We start from the raw sequence: 8,660 nt of genomic DNA on the forward strand, positions 1-8,660 counted from the left end.
TTCCGCAACCGTTTTGCAACATAACATTAGAATTGGAACGGTAGTTTCCGTTCCAAGTACCGCAACCGTTCCGGCGAACCATTTTATGGAGTTATAGTAACAAGCATGGCTCGCTGTCGCTGAACGGGGCGGACATAACGAGAAGGGCAGCTACCGCGACAAAATTCCAGAGTAAAACGGACGTGTAATTCCATCTAAGATGTTTGATTTCTAAAATGTTGTGTGCTTCAGAATCAGCTTGTCATCGGAAAGCCAATGATTACCTAAGTTTTGGAGCCAGCTTTTGGAATCCAGGGGATACGAACAGTTACGTTCCAGGGACTTAAATTAATGTAAACAATTCAAAAATATTCGCATTCGATTATAGAGACAATGCAAATTTTGTTGGTGGCGACTAATATTGGAGTATAGGCGTCTATGTAGTGGAACCATCTGTTGAAGACCACAAACGCAATATATCTTAGAACGATTCGGACGCTGGCGCGCATTCGACATCTTTGATCCCACACAACTCTATTCTAAATATGGAAATTCGATGTTTTTTCCCGAGTAAAAGAGAGATGAAATAGGTGTGGCCTTAATTGATTTGGACACATCAAATACGATGTTCTATCGGTACCTACTTGCTGATGTCCAAAGGAATATTGGAGCATATAGGGACTTATATACTCGGTGGGTTTGAGCTCAAGGCGAGAATGTAATAGTGTGTAAGTGGGAAACATTGATTATTGGGAATAATAAAAGATCAAGAATAGCATATAGTAAAACTTACACATGTGTTTTTCCTATATAAAAAAAATATACAAACAGATTTGAGAGCCCCCCTCAATTTTTTTTATGAGATGGAGAGCATATGTTTGAGTGGGTTTTGGACGGATCTGAAAATCGAGATGATGAACGACTGTCCAACGCTTAAACACCGTCTAGACGATCATAGACGACGTCGCCTTTTAGATCAATACCGTGCACGAGTACGTAAGGATTTTTGGTGCAATATTTTGTAGTGGAATGACACAAAAGAGGAACATTGTTTGAACGTCACGCAAACATGAAGTTAAAAAGGCAAGTTGGCTGAATGGCCATGTTGTATCACACAGTTAGCCCACTATTGTGTGTGTATATATAGCCACCACTGTTTTTATTTTATAATAATAATAATTTTCGGGGTCATCTCGTACTGTTGAAAACAACATCAGAGACGTGTCCTAAATTATTTAAAACCTATCAATTAATTTCAAAACATTGACTTTTTTTAAAAAAAAAAGATTTAAAAACATTGATTTTAATTCTGCTATAACTTTGAGTATTATATATATTATATATTATAGTTATATTTTATTTGTATTCATCATATACTTGAAGTCATGGAGATCTCATGTGTTTATATATGTATAAAGAAATATATTGAAATAAATAATAATAAAAAAAAGAAATCAGATCACAAACACAATTTTTCCTCTAATAAAGAGAGAGACTTCTAATATTATTTGTGGCAACGAATCTGTACGTGTTTTTACGCACTGATCACCATCGATCTGGGTCAAGTGGAGATTTGTAATAAATAAAAAAAAATCAATTTTTTTTATTTGTATAGAAATATATGGATTTTAGCCAATCAGAAATAAGATTAAAGGTCCATGCTGTAAACCATTACATATTCTTAATTATGCTTATTTTATATCTGAATGATGATTATTGCGTGTCAATCTTCTTGTTCTTACCAGCGAAAACAATATGATATTGTGAACTTTATAATGTTAATTTATTTATTAAGGTCATTTTCAATTTTTTCTTTTTTTAAAAAAATTGAATATCTGATTTTATTGTAAAGTTGGAACGAAACTGAAGGGGGAAAATAATTAAGGAAATATCAATTTAATTATCTAAATGTCACTTTTAGGAAAAAGGAAACCATGATCATGAAAATTGTTGAAATGGAAATGGTCGTCACTTCACATAATAATAAAAGCTCAATTATTTGAGTGCATGCATTTCCGGTGGATCCCAAAAATTCAATTGAGATCGAAATACTTGATTTTATGACTAAACATGAAATCTCTGAGATTTCAAAAATAAAACCAATATCGACTAATTAGCGTTAAAAGTTTCGGTACGTTCTAAATCGATATGGAAGATCAAGTCTTTCAGAAGAATTAATATACAAATTGTCGAATCAAGAACTTTATATAAAAGTCGAAACACCACACAAAAAAACTTAGATTTATAAATATTTACTAGCCTAAGATCAATCTTGTGAATGGACCTTTTATAAATAAATACGTAAAGTAGACCAAATTAGTTATTTGTTGGTATAATATAATCACCAACCATTTATGTCACGTTAAAATGCTCCAATTCTCCCTACCCTTTTTAAGTTTCTTAATTAGGAATATACTCCGCTGAGAGGGCTTTACCCAAAGAATGATTCCATTCTGCAGATTTTAGTGGAATCCAAGTCGATCCCACACGAAGTCATACGGGACCTTCTGGAATTAATTTATATTTGCATAAATAAATAAATATAAAAATCTTCCATCTTACAACTTCTTAAAAATAATTTATTTACTAATTGAAACGTTTTAGAACGAGTTTAACTTTTATGCATGTGAGAACCAAAAAATCCAGCAGTGAAAATCCAGCAGTAGTTAGCATTCTACAACATTCAGCAACAATGCAAAATTTCATCAGAAGCTAAAAAATTCTGCAGCAACTAATATTTCAACAGATAGAATCCAGCAAACAGAATCCAGAAGCAGAAGAGTTCAGTAGTGAGATTCCAGCAGATAGCCACTGATTCTGCTTATGAACTGTAACTGAAGAATTTAACATGGAGTAAAGGTTGTTAATGACACAACATAACAGATTATGGCCATTAATAAGGAGTCTAACCGTCAGAATTTGGCTTATAAATATCACCCTCAAAGCTCTGAAATTGTTGTTACACAAGTCTTGAGTTATCACTTGAAATTAGAGCTAAGAGAGTGCATTTTTCGAATATGTAAAATTCAGTAGCAAGAACAAGCAGATTCCAGACTTCAATCTAAATTTCTAGCAATTTAAGGTAAGTGGGCATATGTATAAATATCTTGAAATCCGTTTGATTATTCTTGTTTTGAATCAAAGTATATGTATTTTGATATCTGATTTTTGAAGCACTGAAACTTAGTGAACTAATGGTAGAAATATATATTTTGAACATTTCTGAATTCTGATTTCATTCTGGCCTCACCCCCTAGAGGAGAGAACATATAGGGGACTGATATTAGTTTAACCATGAAATTCACAAACGTGCTCAGTGCTTACTTGCAAATTTTTGATTTCTGTTCTGAATACTGATTCCTATTCTGAAAATAAGAGTTTCTGTATATTAGTTGTATTACTGTTTCTGTTGAAAATGATTTTGAAAACTGAGAGTTATTCTCGTCCTCGCTTACTGAGTGACGATCATATCACTCATCCACCAAACCCATCTCAGATAAGAACGAGGAAGCATTGTTAGAAGAATAAGAGCATAATCAATTCTCGGACTGTTAAAGAAGATTGTTGTTCTCAGTTGTAGTTTATGTTTCCGCTATATCTGTTAAAATAATGTTATGTTTGGTTTTACATTTCCGCTGTAAAATATTAGTGTAACGAACCGTACTTTTCATGCTTAAAATTTGCGGAAAAATTAAAAATTTTCTTAAATACGAAAATAAAATCAATACGGTCGTCACTACATCATCCATTCATCGATAAAATTTTGTTAAAAGATAATCTTGCTCAAATCGTCTCGCACCAAACATAAAATCAGAGTAATTTAACTTTTGCATAAACTTAAACAGGCGGTCCTCGGGTCTAGCCTCCCGCTCAGTCCAAGCCTGCCCCTTAGTCGCCACCTCCTGTCTCCTCATCAACATACTCACCTGCATCGATCAAGTCTAGTGAGTCTAAAGACTCAACACGTATAAACTGGAAATAACGAGTAATACGTAATAAAACCACATGCAACTTGAAAATATGACATACATACTTGAAACTTGAACTTGTCATAAACTTGAACATACGCACATACATACTTAGACGTGCCATCAACATAAACTTTTCTTAAACATGCTGCATACTTGAACATACTTGAACATACATACTTCATCATTTTGCGTAGAGGATATTTCAAAGCAAGTGACCCATACATAATAAACGCCTGATCAGACAAACCACAGTACTGGGCTGACAGGGACGTATCCACTGCCACATACATGAGATCCCCGTTCATAATTTAACGGGCTGGTTGGTCCCCGTTCATAATTTAACGCTTTCCAACCACGATCTAACCCGTTCATAATTTAACGGGGTGGAGAAGTCCTCGGCCACGTTCACCGACTTCCAAACACATTCATAATTTGATCACAAGACATTTAGTATACCTCAAAAACTTAAAATATTTTCTTGCACGCCAACCTACTTACTTGGCGTTGCGGGATTCGTTGGACTTCGATCGGGGCCGTCGCTGCAGCACATACTAACTTGAATTTGCATACTTAACTTGCATACCTTAATGTAAAAATCATACTTACTCTCGAGTTCAATCATTACTTAGGACGTTCTAAAATTCCCATGACTCGACCTCGTAAATAATTGTACTAAACCATTACGTCGAACCTCAAAGCATACTATAAGATTTTTCCCAAAATATGAAGGACACGGACCCCGTGCCTACTTCCGTGTATGGGTCCGTGTAGGTTCGGGTGAGAAGAACTTGAAAGGAGGGGTGGACACGGACCCCGTGTCAGGGTCCGTCTAAAGGTCCGTCTAGACTCTGTAAAAAGGCACCGAAGAGAAACAAAGGCACGGACCCCGTGCTAAGATCCGGGTACAGGTCCGTGTATTCACTGTAATGGCGCACCAAGGAAAAAACAAAGACACGGACCTTGAGCCAGGGTCCGTGCTCGGGTCCGTGTACCTGCGGGACAAGCGAAGTTACGAAAATTCTGTACATGTTTTGTTTAACGCTCTCGACTCGATTGTACGGACTATGAGTGGACACCTCGAGACCCATCCTAGCATGCCATAACATCAAACCAAAATCGTACAAACACCCAAAGCAACGATGTTCACCCTACGATACATACAATTCAAAAACGTGGCAATTGACACCGAAACGTTTCCTAGACTTTAATGAGGTCGAGTGCCTATCGACACTAAACGAACTATCAAATAACAACCCAACATCATACTAAGCATACCTAGACGCAGCAACGATCACCCGTTGTAAGGGCCAAGATCTTGATTCTGTTAATATGAGATTTTAATTATATTAACATGAGATTATTGGAGTTAAGATAATATGAGTATGATCGGGCCATTACGAGATCAAATCGGACCAAGTATATGATTTATACCACTTGGGGACAGAAAGTCTGGCGCCCGAGCGGTAGGAAGTGACCGCTCGAGCGCCAATGTGCATCAAGAAATTGTCTCGGGCAGAAGACTTGGCGCCCGGGCGGTAGTTTTTGACCGCCCGAGCGCCAAAGGTGCAATCCGGAAGAACACGGATAGAACATGCCGCGCTCGAGCGGTAGATTTGCACCGCTCGAGCGCCGCCTGAAATGGTGAAAACATGCCACGTTTCTTTAACCGACCAACTTGTATATATATATATATATATATATATATATAAGAAATAAGCGATTCTCCTCAGATCAAAGAGAGAAAACCGAGGAAAGGGTCAGGGGAAAGTTGTGAAAAATCCTTACGCCTTTTGGTGAGAAATCCGTCCGTCAGATTTTAAATCCGACTTCGGTACCGTGTTCCTATCAACGTAGGCTTCAACTGGACGTAAGTTTTACTACGTTTTAACATGTTTTGAAATTATGATGTGGTTAAAATTGAATACACGTCATATATGTTATTCTTGACATGTTAGACAGCGTAGAATCGAAGTCAGATTAAGAAACAGACTGAATATGGAATTGTTATGAATTTCAGAATGGGATTGACTGGAATTGATATCAGATTTGCGCGGTGGTTGATTGTAAATGTTGGGAATTAATATACACTAATATAGTATTATCAGTATCGCAAGATTGTACTGTTGTACTGTCAGAATTTGATAAAACAGAGATATTGTGATTTGATTAGAATATTGATACAGAATATTGGTATTGTCATTGTCAGATTGAACAGTGACAGACGTTGAATCAAGACTTTGATTGTATCAGAACGACAGCAAAAAAAGTATAAATTAATGTTGAGTTGGGATTGCACAACTCAAGTGAGGTTTAACTTGAGTTTCCCTAAATCACAAACTTTATTTTATTGCATTGATATTTGCAGATTATCAGATTGATATGTTAATGTATTGACTTAGAACAGAGTCAGAGTCCGAGTCTAGGGCAGACAGCCTAGCTAGGGCAGAACCGCCGAGTCTTTCTCAGAACCGATAAGACTCTAGACTTACGGTGTATCGAAGAGCTTCAGATGTAGATTGACGTCTATCTCAGACACATTCGATACATCATACCAAAGTCTAAATTAGATTGGGATCCCTAGATTTGAGATAAGATAAGATTAGATCACGAGTCATTGATTCATGTAGTCAGACTAGATACATGTTTTGATGTTTGTTTATGCTTTTATATATGATTTATATGATTGCATTTAATACATTGTTTATACTGGGATATTTATATCTCACCGGAGTTATCCGACTGTTGTCTTGTTTGTATGTGTGCATGGCAACAGGTACATGGTCGTAGAGGTGAAGACAGATTGAGATTAGAGTGGTGATACCGGACTTGGACTAGAGCTAGGGTTTAAACACTTGATAGTAGTTGTTGAACCTGAGTATGTATGATTGTATATTTTATCAGATTTATACTTTTATAACTGATATGTATAGGAGTTTGATTCCATTACCTTCCGCATTTTAAAAAAAAAAATTTAGACCCTGTTTATTACAATTGATTAATTAGTCTCAATCACGATTAAGAACATGATTAGCGTCCGGGTCCTCACATCCGTCGATCTCCAACGAAGCCTGCAACCATAAAATCTTAAGAACACATCAATACATAATTTTCTGAAAACGCAGTTTGAGCAATCCCACGAAAAACGCCATAACTCACTCAATTTCATCCAAAAATCTCGAATTTTATATCAAATCGAAGGTATCGAAAAGTTCTACAATTTTCTAGTGGAAAATTTTCTCAAAATCCCGACAGAAAAATCGCAGTTTTCATCAGAACAGTATGTTACGAGATTTCAGATCTAAAAAGTATTTCAAACGCATTCAAACCATTTTCCGCTCAAACGACGAACGTCACACATGGATTTTCACGCATAAAATAACACAACGCATACTATGACAAGATCGATGCAGAAAGAACAGAATATACGTGCCTTTTGATATCAAACGTTACCGAAACGGCGATACCGAAGCGGAGACGACGCGAGGCTTGATCCGGGACGACTGTGGCTCGATTTCCTTGAAGAAATTACACGAAAATTTGCTGGAGATTTTAAGGGGGAAGGGGCGGCTGCTCTCCAGCTTTTAGAACCCTAGATTTTACTAAATATAAAATGAATGGGAATGAGGGGTGTGTGTGTGTGGGCGTGTAAATGTGTGTGTAGTTGTGTGTGCGTGCGTTTGATAGGGTAGGGGGAAATAGTTTAATTACATAATTAATTGTCTAATTAGGGGATAATCATGCTTGGGTAATTAATTATTAACAAAATAATACAAATCTAATACTAAAATTTCTAACAACTCTACTTTAAAATAAAATGCACAAGTGCCACCTATTTAAAAGTTTAAAACTCATAAAATCACTTAATAATTAATTTAGGTTTTTAAAATGCTAAGAACTAAACAAATCATTTAAAATGCCCCTTCCTTGACTTAAAATAAAATACCACATTTTAAATTGCCAAAATCGTCACCGGTCTTTTCCTCGATCTCGCATCGAATAATCGCCTGAAACATGAAACTCGAGAAAATATTTTTAACATGCATCAAATAAACATATAATAATTTAAAACAATGCAAATTCATAGATCATGAATTAAAACACAATTAATGAAATAAACATGCTTTAAAACCATTTAATCAAATACATGATGAATTAATAAAATGCACGCATGCGGTTCATGTGGACCTCAAATTTACGGGACGTCACAATTAGTGATTCGAGTTTGCATCAGACAATGAATTAATTCGTATTATGAATAAAAAGACTGGTTTCTGAATTTTGTACTTTTGAAGCTTGTTGTTTTCGAATGTAAATTTGAGAGCAACGCCGATTTCAATAAATCCCGTCCTGGAGCATGGCAATGCATCGATCGTTCCATATTTTGCATAACATGATTTTGATATTGATTCGAGTGAAAAATAAATTGATCTTGTAATTTATTCCGAAGATTGTGTATTCACATACATTTTTCTTTGTGATTCCAGAATAGTAAGTTGTCAAATTACAGTTTGCAGTTAATTTCCTTCCAAATGGAGAAATTTATCTCAGAATGAGCCTTGCTAGCTAGGTGATGGCTTCGATGGAGTTTTAGGGGTAGACACATAGCTTTCTAGTTTAGGGGCTATTTTTTGAAAAGTTCGTCAACCGGCTTGATTCGTTTAATGGTACCTTGTTTTATTTTATTTATTTGCAATTAAAGTTTCAATAAAA

This window comes from Primulina eburnea, chromosome 15 (genome assembly GCF_022965805.1).
Source record: "Primulina eburnea isolate SZY01 chromosome 15, ASM2296580v1, whole genome shotgun sequence".
Classification (NCBI taxonomy): Eukaryota; Viridiplantae; Streptophyta; class Magnoliopsida; order Lamiales; family Gesneriaceae; genus Primulina; species Primulina eburnea.